Raw genomic sequence first — 16,908 nt, 5'->3', positions numbered from 1 at the left:
GTGTATGTTGCAGGAACAGATGAACAACTGAAAACATGTCAGCCCGACATACTCCAAATGCATGAAGCACAGTCGAGAAGCAGAAGAGCGGAGCCGATGCAGTGTATTAAATCGGATATTGGGTGGTGGTGGTGGTGGGGGGGGGTCTTATTATGCAGAGAAAAATTATTATTAGGTGTTCATACGCATTTCAAACTGGCCCGATCAAGAACAAAACACTTCCAATCTGCAAAGTGTTAAGACATAAATAGCCATAAAATTTATGAGTCAGTTTGTGGGAGTCAGATGAACGTTGGCAGTGTAGTCATCTTCACAGCCTGTGATCATAGATGACAAACACGTGGACACGAGGCAGAGTGCATGCTTCCACACAAAAAAAAACAAAACACCACAACATACATGGCTGCCAACAGGTGAGCAAAAAGCTCAGTCGCTGAAAGCACGCTAACATGTTATCATAGGTGTTTGGATGCATCTGTGGCTTATTTACCCAAGGATAAGGATATATGCCAAGCGGCTATAGGAACAATCTGGCCCTGTAATGCTATATGTCATTTTCTGTTTGCTGCAGGCTTTTAAATGATGTGTCACTCATGGTTTTAAAGACAGTTCTCCAGAAAATGGCTGCACTGTGGAGGCCTTTTCAACAACAACAACAACAACAACAGCGAAAAAAATAAATATGTATACGTCTGGATGCTTCGCTAATTGCAATTCAAAGCCATCATTTAAGAATATTCTTAAACGTGATTTGCATTGTGTGACCTTTGCAACAAGATGAAATATATTATCACCATCTAGCATGTGGCAATATGCAGTCAACCTCTCTGCTGCCAGAAATCGATCTGTCACTGTACATTAAGTTTTAACTCAGCTGATGTGGCGTTGAATAATAACAATGATATTCAGCTGTTTTTGCACAACAGCAGTGGCTTTAACAGACCCATGCAGGTGTTTTTACTGGGAGTTATGGGAGTCGGACTGGGCTTTGAGGAGATCAGACTCAACTGTCTCCCCCCGTCGAGATGTAAGGCGTAACAAGTGCGAAATAGAAGAACCGGGAGGTGTAAAACCACAATAAAAGACATATTTTTTCTTCTTCTCTTCTCTTTTTTTTTTTTTTTTTTTTTGGGGGGGGGGGGGGGGGGGGGGGATGAGACCGGCAAGCAGAACAACTGAATCAAATGTGAATATCAGATGTGTTTGGTTAGGGGAGACTGTTAGCATGGAAAGGAGAACTGAATTACCATTTGTTTGACTTTATTCATTCGGTGCATTTATGTTAAATAAAGCTATTTTTTCAGCTATTTCAATGTCGTTCATCTTTACAAATGCAGAAAACACAGAAAGCATAAAAGATGGAAGTAGTGCCTTATAGCTGCAGTACTTTTACTGACATAGACACTATAAAACAAGCGTGAAAGTGCCTAAAAACGTGCATTAAGGCTACCAGATGGTGATTCAAAATAAGACTTGCTGTCGTGTGCACGTTGACGGGAAAATACTTTATAGGCCTTATTTACCTAGCTAAAAGTCTCATTGAGATTAAAATCTCTTTTCAAGACAGACCTGGCTAAGAAGGCAGCAGAGGTTATAAAAAATACAACACATAGCAATATAAGAAGTAAAGAAACCAATACAACTCGTATCCAGTACAGACAAGCGAACACAAACATGTGAATCATATGCAATAACAGCGTGATATTAAAAGCAGTCACACTGACCAAAAGAGCTATTCTCTCGCTCTTTTAAAATGGACTTCCACTCCCACTTCCTCACCAGTTGCTGGAGATTATTCCAGGAAACAGGGGCAGTGTATTTAAAAGTTGTTTTTTTTTTCCTAATTCGGTTCTGACTCTGGGGACAAACATTTGTATAATATTGTGAGAGCGTAGGCTATGCTGGCTGCAGTTTTTACACACATAGACACACAGATAAGAAGGAACCAGACCAAGCATAGATTTATAGATAAAAACCAACCAATGGAAAAGTCTGTGGATATCCAGAGACAGCCACTCAGCAGCATCGTACAGAGAACAGTGATGTACACAATGTCCAAAGCCAACCATAAAATGCAAAGCACAATGATGGGCACCATTAAAAAAGATTACGTTCTTCCTCACTTGGAGAGAAAAACAGGATTTATTCCTAAAAAAAAATAAATCTATTTGAACTTTCAGCTTGGACACAGGCCTTTCAATGTGAGCTTCAAATGACAAATTGTGATCTATAATGATACCTGGAAACTAGATGCTACCTAGGTACCTAAAAATTGTGGCTTATAAGATGTAACATTTCAATTTCAGCCCATTTGATCTTAGGAAGCGAAGACAACAACTCTGTCCCATATGATAATAACATGAACTTAGATGTGTCTGGACTCAAAACCAACTTCAGTTGAGTTAAGGGGGACTGAACAACATCAAAGGCAGACTGAAGAAAATTCAAGGGTTTTCACTACTGAAGGAGATGAACTTACAGACCTGTCCATGGACATTTTCCTACTAAGTTTATGTGCCGAGTCACACATTTTGGGTCATATTCAAGGCCCTGAGAGGTAAAACACTGCAACTTTTTCAAGTGTTTGACATCTGATGGCCACCGTACATACTGAATTAAAAAATGACATCTGTTTTGTAAATCATGTTTCAATATGGAATTGTGAGATATTTGGTATGAATCTGCACACTCATAGGCTAACGAGTTGTAAATTAGGACTGTGTGGTTTCACAATCAGACCCATACCTTCCTCATCATTAATTTCACACTGACACTGAATAAAATGACTTGACAGCAGCACGCTGCTCTCAGTCTGTGTACTTAGGTTCACAGATTTGCCCCTCGATCGCTACGTCCAGGAACACTGAAAACACTCTGCTTAAGGCTTCAAATTTAAACTAACTTACAACAGGTGATGTCACTGTGACTACGTCCATCCAGCTACATGGAGTTGCATAGCTAACAAAAAAAAGATTCCTACACCTACTTAGATAGCTAGCTGGCTAGTTAACTAGAAAACATGCCCCTTGTCTTACCTTAGTAAACTAGAATAGAATAGAATAGAATAGTCATGTACATGTTCTGCACAATTGTGGAACAAGTGCTGAGCACAACAGCAAACATGCTTTGAGGTCTGGAAGGAGGCTTCTGTTAAGGACTGGAGTGGTGCCATGTCTAATAAACCACTTAAGTAAATACACCTGTGTGGGTTTACCATAGATTAGCTGGGCTGTGATGCAGTCGTGCAGATATTTCACACTCTGTCTTTCTCTTTTTAGCTGTCTTTATCCATTGTTATCTATATTCTGTAATTTTATTATGTGAAGCTCCAAGACATTAAATTTAAATTTGATTTTCAGTGTTTCATAGTTCAAACCCATAGTTCAAATGTGTTTTTCCCATGTCTATCTGTTGTCTGTGTCTGTGCTCATCATGCAATAACACTGGCAACCTGCCCAGGATATTTCCTTCCTTCTGCCCAGTGCGCACTGGGATAGAATCTGTTGGCCTCGTGATCCTGGAAAGGGATAAATTGCTGTGTTAAATAGCTGTGGAAGCTTGGTAAAATCCTTTGTGATACTCCCTAATGGGATCACTGCAGTATTTTATTATAAGTACACAACAGAATTACAAAAACATGCAAAACAAAAATGTCATAATAAATCTAATATACGTCATTTACTGAAAACTCCTTTAATTTGCCACTTCCTCTTTCATGTACCATTTCCATTTTTCAGCATTACTCACACTTTTATTAATAGTCTTGCAGTGTGTGTAAAAATAGCTGGAATCAGTGTACAGATATGCTGGGGGAAAAAGTATTATGATAATAAAAAAGAAGTACCAAGGCATTTCTAGGACAGAACCATGAGAGGAAGCCAGCCTTCCAAGAACTGAATGTGACTCCCATGTGAACAGGGGAAAAAAGGAACAGGAAAAAAAAATACAGTCCACTTGAAGAGAGACAAATGACAAGATTGTAAAGAACAAACAACCTTTCCGCCTAACACCTTGTACAACGCACGGTAGAACAGATTCTCCATCCAAAGCGTGCTCTGTCAAGCTCAAAACATGATTCCAGCATTGTAGTGCTGTGAAGTCCCTGCCATGTAGGCCAAGCCAAAACAAATGTGATGTCAATGCAATAATAAACGAGCTTTGTGTTTGAGTGCGACCATGATAATTAGTCTCAAGATGGTATGTTAGTAGAGGAGGCTCATAAAATATAGAGGCCATTTGGCGTGCACTCAAGAACAAATCTGTATTCTAAGAGCGTGGGCTGTTACACTAATGTTCTACACAGTTTAAATCTGGCAGAGGCACAGTCAGAAAACTTTGTTTGGAGGAAAGATGCTGACGGTTCCAGGCAGCAGGCAAGAAAGATTACTGAGTCAGCGCACGTACATAGATGCGCACGCTCTCCCTGACACACATGCCGCCACGCCACACACTAAACTCTAAAGGGGAAAAAAATCCCTTTTTTGTTGACTCGATTGCCCGTGTGCCCGAGAGACTGCGCGCATCACCATTCAAGGTTCCTGACAAAATTGGGGTCGCCGCTGAACAGCACAGCAACTCAAGGTCGGGGAGATGATAATGATGTTTATGAAGTCTAAATCCACAAAATAAAATTCCCTCTGTATCTCCCCAAGTGCCTACCTGCCAAGCAAGTTTCCTTTGTGACAGAGTGTGAAAGGTCCGCTTCGCAATTTCAGCTTGAAGGCACGTCACATTGAGGTGGTGGTGGAGTTGAGGTACGAGGCTGAGAAAAGTTCGTCCGAGCCCGAGACTCCCGAGGGCGCGTAATGTATGTGCCATTTGAAGGCAGACGGTTATGAGCGACGCGTTCCAGCAGTCTCGTGCAGGGAATTGCAAGATTATTATCCCAGTCCCCCCAACATCAGCAGAGGATGGCATTTTGACAGCACTAATCAAAATCACCCCATTGTGAACCTCTTCTGTTTGCTTGAGGAAGCGAAGAAATCTCCAGCTGCTGAGACCCGGGGAAACAAAAAAATAAAAGGGGTAGCAAAGACCTTTACTGCCCGTTGGGTGGTCGAAAAGCTCCTGGTGGGCTCTTTGGTTTGAGACGCTAGCTGCTTGCTCAGACTGTTACACGGTGTGTTTTCACAGCTTCAGTTCAAACAACCGCCTCTCCCAACCGCATCACCCCCTCTGAGGAAATGGCAAATACATCGTGGCCATCTCCTGAGGAACCGGCAAACAAAGAAGAAAAGAGACTTTGTATTTCTTTGAATGTTTTAAGGCTGGTTTTCCCTCTCGTCTTTCTTTTTCTGTAGCATTAATTATGCATATAAAATTGGACTTTTTGATTAGAGCATCAAAAACAGAGCAACAAAGTTTAAGCGTGGATTTTATTTTATTTTTTTGGAAGCAAAACTTGTCTGATTAAAGAGTTCTTTAATAGCAGTCAGACTCAAAAAAAATCAGCAACAATGAGACTCAATTAGTGTTTTGGGGGGGAGGGTTTGCAAGCGTGCCGACAGCTGGGCTGCCGAAATAATCTTCTAATAGATCAACAAAGATAATGTGGATAGAGGAATAAAGACAAACACACAAACCCAGAAAATTACATATAATGTTTCGGAAAAGCAGCCATGTGCATCAGAGTATGACTGGGGCTGACCGCCATTACCGCAAGAGTGCTCTGCCACACTCTTTGCGGAGACACATACGCAGGCACAGTCTCGACCTCAAGTCCTGCTACACACCCAATTACAATTAAACGCGGAGCTTGGTGCTCCTCCGGGCCAGGGTATTGATGATTCATTTTGTGTTTTATCAAAGAAACAGGAGTGCCATTAAAAAGAGATCAGTCAGCCACCAGGCATGAGGAGTCTGCTTCTAATTGGCCATTCATCAAAAAGCCTTCTCAAGTAGATCGGAGCCCTGAAATATCACGCATGACAACTGAACTGCACTACATTAATTACACTACTGATGAAGCTCATGCTCTACGGCCCGCTCCACGCCTTCCTAGCGGGCTGGAAAGCGCACGGATGCACGCGCACCCGAATGCACGCGCACGCATGCCAGGATACACTCGTTCTCGATCCGTTACACAGTCAGAGATGGCAGATTGCGCTGGATGGAGTACATCACACCTAGCCAAAAAAAAACGCCATATTGTGGTATCTATTTGACACAGAGATAAGCATGACTGCATATTTCCTTTACCTCTGTATTTTTAGCTTCAAAAATCCCTCCCCGAGGTGCTGCCATTTCATCTGCTCAATATCATCAGTCAATCTTTAAAAGATGCTTTCAACCAATTCACTTCACAGCATGTCCGACATGTTTTCACACAGACACACTGGTTTGGAAATATAGCATTGTCGCTGCCTTTGTTCAACTTAGCAGCTATCAGGACACACACGGATGAAGCATTTCGAGCTCTGGCTCTTTCCTCTCACCACGTGAAGGGAATTCTCCCTTTCATCCATTTCCTGATGCACTCTAACTAGACAGTTTTCGGTCATGTCCCAGAATTGCGCGAGCTAGCTCTCTAGCTTTCCAAATACACACGTGCTGGCCTGAACAGCTGCACATCCGCTGACAATTCATCCATCTCTGAATCTCTCATTTTCTCATTTGAGCGTTTTGGTGCTTTTCTCTCCCCCCACCACCACTTCTGAGCTGCTAGATCAGCTGGGGCTGGGTTCATCACTAAGCAGCAGCCCAGAGGCCAAGAAACAGAGAGACAACCTCTGCTACAGATTTACCGAGCAGCTACGAGGTTAAAACAAGCATGAAAAAGCCACATGTAAGCTCGTCTGCATATATGAATGCATGCGCACACACACACACATACACACAAACACACACACATTTATCTGTTGTGTCTGCTTTAGGCAAAGGGCTGATGAGGAAGGAATCTTCAAAGTAAGAGAGTGAAAGCCAGATGGTGTTTGATGTGTGGATAATGATTTAGGTAAGGCTACGCAACACTTTCTCCACATCCAAGCTCAACAGAAGCCTGAAACTGTTGCATAGACTTGAGCATGAAAACCAGAAATTGGGAGCTTTGCAAGATGTAGGAAAATGTCGCACTGAAGTCTTAGATGTGCATATTGTTCCTAAACTAGCCTGTCTGTGTAACTGCCTTTCATACATCAAGCAGCTGGAGCCATATAGGCTTTTTTCAAAAAGGAGCACCCCATGGGAATGGAACCTGTGCCCTTGCAGACTCTTGTTCGTGTATGTCCCTGCATAGCAGCTCTGGGCTGTGCACGGCAGCTATCAGTTCATCATTGTCATACAGTAATTCAGTATGTAATGTGCCTCTAAGTCCCTAAGAAGCAGAGGAACAGACACACTGTCTACATGGAGCATGCTAAGCCCAGTCAGTGTCCTGTAGGACCGGCTATTTAACACAGGAATAAGCCAATTATCTTCATGGAGTAGGCAAATTTACAATAGGATTTGCTCAATTCCTACAGGACTTCTATGTCAGGGGTGGCTGCTTATGCTGTAGGTTTCATTCTGTTGTGGTCCCCCACCGAACACACACACACACACGTCTGCAGCTGTTGTGATACCATGCAGCTATGCAGATGCACATTACCACCAGCCCGAGCAGACACCTACACAGTCACTCCTACCTCAGGCACGCACAGCATTTTATACCAGAATTACTGGCAGTCTTGATAAAGATGAGCCCAAACACAGAAGTGATAAATAGCACAATAACACACGCACACACAAAAAATGAGCTACCTCCTGTGAAAGCAGTTTTTCCCCCAATTCAAAAGCAACTGTCGAGAAAAATAGTTAATTTTCAGAGTATGATAAATTTAATTCCAAAGCGCCGGTTACAGTCATTGGCACCTTTTGTTGCAAGGCTTATTAAAGTCTTTCTAAATTGTGTTAAACCACGGTGAAATTATTTAAGTAGCTTGAGTTAGTGCCTTCAATTTCATATGTGCTTATGACTTATGGCGTGAGAAATAAGGACACGCAAATGGAAATCCAGGGAAAGCTGTAAAATTGAAAACCGCTATTCAGTCACATGCTTTAAAACTAATCACTTCAATGTGATGTCTAAACAGAGAAACTCTAATTTAATGTTCAATTTCCTGATTTCAGATTCCATGTGCTAAAGCGCTAATTGTTTCCTCTTTCATTTCAGTGCAGCTCAGTGAGATTTGATCCCCCTCATGGATTCCACCCTCATTATCCTTGTACACGGAAGTAATGCAAGCTGGGCTGTGTGACTGATATGGCTGTTCTTTGATCTGTTCCTCACTTGTACACCTAAGACCTCCCAGCGCCGTGACTCGTGATTTAAAAGAATCTTATGTGCACAGTAATTTTCCTGACGTATGCTCTCACAGTGCCCAAAATAATCACACTAAATAAAATAAAGCCTTTTATTTTTAAATGGGAAAAAAAAAGCTGTCTTGTCTAAATAGACTTTTTCCGTACCTGGGCAAAGTTTGAGCATTAGCATTTTCCACATTACAGCATTATCGTCGGTACATAAACCCAACAGAGAGCTGGAGTTGCCAGAAGCACAGAAACAAGCCTGTCAGAGGTTATGAATGAGAGTTACCAACCACGAAGACTTAATCCTGCTTCCACAAATATTCTGAGGTTGCAGTTCTTGCTTCTAGCTGTTTGTAGGAGTCTTTCCTCTGAGCTTATTAAATAGCCTACAATGCTGCACCTTAGAGTTACAAAGTCCATATGAGTGTGCTCAGAGCAAGAGCAAGCAAATGTGGCACAACAGCAATAATACTCACAGCTTTTAATATTTCTCACACACAAAGAGTGTTCAGGACCTAATGATAAATCAAAATCTGTAATATTCCCCAACCTCAGACAGGTGAGCTGTCAGACACAGAATCATAATTTTCCATCTAGTTGTTTAACAGTCTCATTCTAGAAAAGTCTGTTCACTAGACTTAATTATTTTTTTGCAAATATTACTGTTCTCTTCTTTTTCTTTAAATTTATAGTCAGGATTTGCAGTAGTATATTTTACTGTTATAAAGGTGGATACCTAAGGTAGCTTCTGTGACCTCTCGATCATTTAAGTATGAAAACACGGCATAAGGAAGCCTGGTAACAATGCAAACGCATTTTGTGGCACAATATGTTTGCTGTAGTTGAAGAAATTATCATAGCAAATCAAGAGAATTTTAGTCATTCCAAGTATAATTAATGATATATAAGCTAAAAACTGACTTATAGGACAGATGTGGGCTGATAGTTGTTAAATTATTTAGCATACTGTTGCATCATGGGACTTTAGGCTTTACACAAGTTGGGGGGCTTTTTCATCTCAAATCCACCATGGCACTCTCCCCCTGGGCTATTTAAAGGACATGTTCACCCAAATTACCATTTTCCCAAAGACTTCTGGTGGCAGACAGACTATTAATAAAGCTAACACACCAACTGACTGTTGAAAATTAGCCACACTGGTGTTGTACATAGAAAACGTACATTATTCATTACCTATAACTCACTGAACGTTCAGAGAAACTGTGGGAGAAATAGAAAACAAGACATGTATGGTTTAACAAGTAGCCAGCCTACGGTTATGACATAATTGCAGACAGTTACCCTTCATGTTAGCTTTGGCCCAGAGACTTACTGACGCTAAGCTAACATATGCTAACTAAATGCTTGCCTTTAACCAAATGCAGGGAAACCATGCAGGGGAGGCCAGCTGGCTACTGAGACACAGTAAGACCAGGTATATGATTTCTTTCTCATTTCCTATGCAAGCTAACCCCCCAAAAATCAGAGTGAAGAAAGTGATATTAAAGTCAGCAGTCAACCCTTGATCCAAACCTGATAAAGTAATACAGCATAGGTGTGATTACTAACTGTAGTGTAATTCGTCAGTTCCATAATGTAACCTTTTATTAACACAGCTTGAAATAAAAAATAAGTAATATATACTGGATTTGTCTAGTTTCTTTCTCCCAATTTAATCCAACGTCAGGGACTCTGGGAGTCTTACTATTACCACCATTTTTTCTCTTTGGCATGCTTATTTAACATCTGTGCACCTGCGTGAAAAAACTGAAGCCGTTCCAAATAGATTCAGAAAAATAATATGTAAGAAAATGCCCAGTATCATATTTCATTTTGGCTCAAATTCAACTTTCCATCTGAAATAACTAGAGAAAAGATTCTTTTTAGCTCACAACTCCAATACTTCAGCCAGTGGCAGCAGGTCTATAACCAACACACACACTGACACACACACCTATAACCAACAGTCATACAGGCTTTCTCTTTCTGTCAGTGTCCGACTCCCTTGCCCTCTCTCTATCTCATTTCTGCACAGTGGCGTATAAATGTAAATACACAGGAGTTACACACACACATATATACACACACGCCTCCACACACAGCCTGGAGAAGCCTCCTGTCTTTCTGTATAATAATGTCTCCAGTGGAGCGAGTTGCTGTACTTTTTTCACGGGAGTCCGCCTTCATCCCACCCATTCAAACAGCCATCCACCACCGAGCTGGGAGTTGCCTCCACCAATCTGACATCGAGCTCAGAAATTCAGTTCTGCCCGGTGGTAACGCAGACCCACTGCTGGCAGCAGACAGACAACGCACCTCCACGCTTGCACAAGGGGAAAAATTTAAAGTTCACAATAAAATATGGTTGGAAATTATGCTCATTTGACAACTTATGCAAGGTGTGCGCCACTGCTTGAGTAGGTGCGTGCATATCTATTGTCACGTGCACGCGAGTAAACAGCAGTGTTGATCTGGGAGCAATCAGACCGTGACAGACTCTGCAGCACCATCCCACAGGCCTATAGTGAGGAAAAAGACTGCACTGCTAGGCATAGCCATTTCCTCTAAATGACCGTCTCTCTCCCCTCCCTTCCTCACATCACCACCGGGGGAGAGACCGACTCCATGTCTCGACACAGCACTGCTAAAGCTGGGGTCAGCCTGTCCTGCTCTAACCTCAGTCTTGGAACGCTGGGGACACATCACAGTATTGGAGGAGGGAGGCGAGGGAGGACGGAGAAAAGCGTGAAGGATGTTGATCCTAAATTCAGCGCTTTCCCTGAGAGATGCTTGCTGTGAATCCATTGGCGTTTTTCCATTCTTAAAAAGTCTGCATCAGCAACCATGTGTCGTTCCCCTCCTTTGATGCCCAATCACCATCAAAGGGCACCGAGGCAGTGAACTGTTCACCCTCCGCATCCAGCTGGAGTTTAAAGGGAACATCACGTATGGGTGAAAAATGGCTTGCCAGTCTCTTGCCTTGAGTAGGTAATTGGAGATGATATAGTTGAGATTTAGTTCTGGGCAAAGTCACTTCAGAGTTGCAGACGTTTCACTTCCCCTTTAAAAGACTGACACCAGAGGAATAGTACTCTGCCGAAGGTTTTACACAGCTCATTTCCCCAATCCCGAAAAAGCAAGGAGAAGGGAGCACAAGCAGAATCTGAGGCGATTTTAGATCCTAGAAGCTCCTTGTTCCCTTTTCCGTTTATAACAATCGGAAAGGAAAAAGGAATTCTGCAATTGCATTACCTCTCTGCGTGAGGGCCCTGGGGAACGTTCATGTCTTGAACACTAAGCATTCATTTCCTTGTTCTCCACAAGGATCCCTGGGAGGCCATGTTGTCTGATTCATTTCACTGAATTGTCAGCTAATGAATGGTACGCGTCCATCGACTGCCACACACTTTCTCGGAATAGAAAAGCCCCCAAGGGTGCTCATCTTGGGGGTTTTCCTATTCTCATTAGGAGGGAATCAAACGGAAACAGAGGCTCACTGATCATTTCTCATGTCCTCTGTGTGTGTGTGTGTGTTCCATGAAGTGGGGGTGTGGCTCCATGCCAAGGCGTCTTTCTCTCTTTGACTTGGTGATCACCGTTTTTGGACGTTTGCATCTTTGAGGGCATGTTATTGACCGATTTTGATTGAGCCTTTAAACAAAGACGGCTAGCGGACTCTCTGGGACAGTATTAGTAAGTGATCTGTCTTGCTGGCAAAGCATTACAAGCCACTTCAGGCATGAGAGGCAACAAGGTTATGTAAGATTGGCAGGTGAGAATTGTTAAAGAAAATCTTCACTCGAGACCTGAATTCAAATACCGTTCTCCTGCAGCCTCCTCAGCTGTTGTTCCTCTCCTTTTACAAGTCCTCTGTGCCTTTTTCTGTCTGTCTGAGTTGTGCCATCCTGCATCCTCCTCAGTAACTCACCATCTACACCAACCCTTTCTTCTTCCTCTGCTGGTGTCCACAACACCCAGTAATGTCCGCTAATGGGATTTTCCGTGTCCCTCTCGTGTCACAACAACAGCACCTTTCTCTTTCTTTCTTTTCTTCAGGCAGTTTTATCGTCAGCATAAGTCACTGACTCAGTGCAACCTGTCTCTTTCCACTGTTGCCACCCTCTCCCTCTTCTTCTCCATCTTCCACCCACTGTCCACTCGTTTCCCACTCTTCCCTCTAATCTCACCTCATGTTCTACCCCTTCACTGTCCACATTTCATCCACTCCCTCTTCCTCCATACTAACTGATTTCTCCTAGCCTCCCCTCTTCCTCATCCTTTCTGCCCCTCTTTTACATCTCCTTTCCCCTCGTTACTCCCCACCTGTGCAAAGGCTATTTAGTGTGAACAGTTAATAACTGAATAATAGTAGGTTCTTTATCTTAGCCACATTACAAGATAAGGTATTGATATTGAGACTAGTATTTGTAGAAGCAATCATATTTTTTTCCACAGAAGAGCCATGTAATATCACAGCTGGTCCAGGGAAAAATGCCCAAATGTGCTCACGTGATCAAAGGTACACTCAAAGATAAATGCATCCATATTCATCACAGATGTACATAAACACATTTGCAGCTATGGTATTCACAGACATTGAGCTGATTGCACCCAAACACCCCGGTGCAACAGCAATGTATAATACATGAGCTTTCCACATACATAAACATGTCTCACACTGATCAGAGTCATTATAGTCGCTTAAGACCCATCATGTGTGTTTGTGCATGTGTGCGCACGTGTGTGTGAGGGAGTCATTCATGCATCACATTAGTTTTAATGTATATGTTCAACAGGGGGCCATCATGGCAGAGATTTTCCTCTTGAGAATTGACCCAGCTGCATCAAAAGCTTGCTGTGCACCCTACAACATGAAGAAATTATATATAGACGTGGCAGACCCACTTTTCTTGCTCTTACAAAAATAAAGCACAGCAGTAGGCTGCCATAATCGATATAACCTGAGAAGGCAGGTCATAAATCTAAGCAAATGTATTTCCCAGTAGAGCAAAGCATGCCTAAGGTCTCACACAAATGAGAGAACATATACATATAGATATATATATATACATATATTAGAGTTGTGCAAAAACAGAACACTTTGCAAAGGCACAGGCACGTCACCAGACACCCGTGGATATGAAGCCAAATACTGATTATCACCGACTTATAGGGTCGCGTAATAAATGAACGCAATTAAACTGGGTTTTTGAAGCGACTCGCAGCCGATCACCCTCATTAGGGACGCGCTGAACCGCAGACAAATTTCCACACGGCGCGCAGGTAAAATATTTGCCCCGGGGTGTCGGTGCTCCGTATAGTGACAGTCTGTCAGTAGCAGTGCACTCCGTCTGTTGGGAATCGGCTCGCACGCGTAAAAACACTGCGCCCGTCCGGCTTGCACTGAAAGTGGCATCCTCTTCGTCCTGTGATCAGAGGAATAGACACCCGACTGAATCGATGAATGAACGACCAATAAGATAATCAATCAGTATGCACAACAGTAAGTATGTTGTAAAATTCCCCAACATAAAAGCACACTGGACAAGTCCTCAATCTCTGACCACAGGCTCCCAATTAGGACTCCACGTTCACTGTCGGCCATTATGAATGTGAGAGCACTATAATAATTTTTACAACAACAGTCCGTCCTTAAATTTTCCACTGAGATTCGAGGGATATACTTTTACAACGACTAAAACCCAGTAGACCCTCCGGAGTGTCGGAAATACGCACGGAGTCGGACCGCCGCGAGAATTAACCACATCCATCTGTTTCGCTGAAATAGTACAGAGGGAACACGGATCGATATGTGGGTATTTTACGCGTCTCAGTTTTAAAAAACGGTGAATATCAAGCAGTGTCGCCTGATAGCAGACGGGGAGAAACGCAATTCCCAAATACCAACAGAGGGGAAAACTGGGTCTGATCTCCAGCCAGCCTGACCGAGGTAATAATAAAAAATAAAAAAACAGAAACAGTGCTTTCAAAGACAGGATTATCTGGGCTAGGACATTTTTGAATTTACCTCAGGATGTCGGTGGGATTGCCTCAAGTTTCTTCGTCCGTCAGCTGGTCACAAAACTGAGTCCAAGAAGGGCAAACACTGTTATCGCGCCGTCTCTCCTCTCTCCCACTCTCTCTCTCTCCCCCACTCTCTCTCTCGCTCTGTCTTTTCAAACAACGTCACTCCCGAAAATCCGTGCACGTTTTTTTTCCCCACCTCCTAATTTCCACGGTTTTCTCTCTCTTTGTCCCGTCTTTTGAATTCTTAATCATCGCCTTTTTTTTTCCTCGGGAGTGATTAATATCAGTATTATGTCCATCATCACTCATAATTATATCCACCACCTCCGCCACCGGCGTGATCATCGTGATCATCATTCATCACGTATCAATACATCACTCTCCTCTGCCTTATGTGCTGGAGTTTCCTGTGCACAAGAATTTTTCCAGTACAATTGCACTCACAACCTACGCTGTTTCTTTATTATAAGAGTTCAGTAATACTTTTATTTTCCTAAAAGGAATTTTTTTCAGAGTTTATGTTCTAAACCCTTAATTGGAACTTAATAGATAATATACTTAAGCTTCACATAGTACTTCTAAGATATTACTAAGATCAAAAACACATTATTGAGCTTTGGGTCGCCAGGCTATTTAGAAAATTAAAGCATTATCTCACTCCATTAGTGTGGAGGAGAGGTTGACTAAGGCACCGTAGGCTATGCCACAAGTCACTTTAGAAACATTAATCATATTAAAGGAAAAAATTTAAAAGGATTTTTGGTACAACTTTTAATAATATTGGTTTTTAAGAATGACTAATGTTTCAAGCCATTGTTAATAAATCTACTAATCCACTAATATATTTGGGTTGCCAGACATATTGGGGGGGGGGGGGGGGGGGCAAAAAAGACCAATGCATATGTTATTGTCGGTTATAAGAAAAATATTGTTTATGCAATATAATGTTGGTTGTCCCAACTGTTATTGGGTTAGAGGCAGGGTGGACCCCGGATAGGCCCCCAGTCTATCACGGGGCTAACACAGAGAGAACGACAACCATTCACACTCACATTCACACCTACAGCCAATTTAAAATCACCAGTTAAGTTAAAACTGCCTGTTAAAGAAAGCCAGAGAGAAGTACCACGCATACAAAGAGAACATGCAAACTCCAAACAGAAAGGCCCCGACCAGCTGCTGGATTCGAACCCAGGACCTTCTTGCTTTGAAGTGACAGTGCTAAAGGTGCCTCCCATGATCTGAGGCAACAAAAACCTTCATAAACAGGGCCTTATTAAAAAAATGATACTAAATTTTATTTCCTAAAGTCTTCTGTAACATCGTGCTACAGTTAATCATGCAGAGACATTCACTGCTTTACTTTATACTTCTAATATAAAGAAGAAGAAGAAAGTATAAAGTCTTTATAAACCCTGCCTCCGTAGAAAGTGATGCTAAAAGTTTTTTGTTTTAAAGTTTCATCGATCGATTGGTTTTAATCATGATAATCACTATGAGTCACTTTTAGTAAAGGATCCTCTTTCAGCACTCTCAATCCCTGTCTTTATTCTATTGGAGCATTATTAAAGCTGACCTTTTGACACTGGTAACACAGATACAGAGCATCAAATGTTATTGTTTCGTCAAAGATGCCAGTATGTCAGAGATGACTGCTCTCAGACCCAGCTTGTGAGATATCAACTAATGACTGTTTTCTACAATCGTTGATCACGACTGTGTAGCATCACATTTTAACCCACTGAAGGCTCTTAATATTCATCATGTCAGCTTGAATAGCCTCCAGCCCACCATCACACAGCAACCCTAGTTGGAAGTGGGTATGATGGATGGATGGAAGGAAGGAAGGATGGAAGGATGTATGTATGTATGGATGGATGGATGGATGAATGGATGGATGGATGGATGGAGTACAGTGAATCAAGAGACCAGGCGGAAAAAAAAACCCCAAAGAGCAAGTCAAAAAACTTGAGACAAAGTGCAAAACATAAAAGCTCCCAGACAACTCATGAATTACTTTTTCCAGGTTAAAAATCTTGTGATTTACATCCCAACTCCCGCTGATTTCTTATCTCAACTTCAACACTGTCTGAAACAGAACCTTTTGCTGTCACCATCCAAGATTTCCAGTGGGTTGCTGTATTAACATCAAAAGGACATCTCTGTGGGTATCCCTGTGAGGCCAGCAGCTCTGACAAAATGAGAATATTTGGGATGTGGCTGAGCTTCTTAGTACTCTGCTAATTGACAGGTGATGACATTCAAAGTGAAAATAGAAATGAACTCAGTTTATAATGTGCACATTTCTTGTAGATCAAGTATACTCACTGCATTTCATGAGTACACAAACTATACAAATATCTTGTGTTTCCATCCATGCATCCAAATATGCTTACCGTATAAATAAAACGGTGCATTCACTGTTGTTATAACAGCCTTTGAAATGTCCCTTTTTCTATAATATACCACTTTCTTAACAGGGCCATCATTAACAGCATCATTATCGCCAACAAATCATCACCCGATTACCGCCCAGTGATAACATTATTACGTTCATGTTAATCAGACCACCTTTATCATCACCACGGTCCTATT

The 16,908-nt window shown here is 42.1% G+C and overlaps 1 protein-coding gene across 3 annotated transcripts in view; it reads right to left on the bottom strand.

The window, feature by feature from the left end:
• The window catches only part of cdh24b (cadherin 24, type 2b), a 170,674-nt gene extending 156,016 nt beyond the window's left edge, over positions 1-14,658 (bottom strand). For 2 of the 3 annotated variants that reach the window (XM_085142077.1, XM_085142076.1), the window contains exon 1: positions 14,315-14,658. The gene's annotated coding sequence lies outside the window, so the exon portion shown is untranslated. The remainder of the gene's footprint in view (positions 1-14,314) is intronic. The other variant, XM_085142079.1, reaches the window with a different exon arrangement.
• Positions 14,659-16,908: the final 2,250 nt, after the last annotated feature.

Source organism: Neolamprologus multifasciatus, chromosome 18 (assembly GCF_963576455.1).
Source record: "Neolamprologus multifasciatus chromosome 18, fNeoMul1.2, whole genome shotgun sequence".
NCBI lineage: Eukaryota > Metazoa > Chordata > Actinopteri > Cichliformes > Cichlidae > Neolamprologus > Neolamprologus multifasciatus.
The sequence above is the reverse complement of the archived record's forward strand: the minus strand, read 5'-3'. Positions and strand labels throughout refer to the sequence as shown.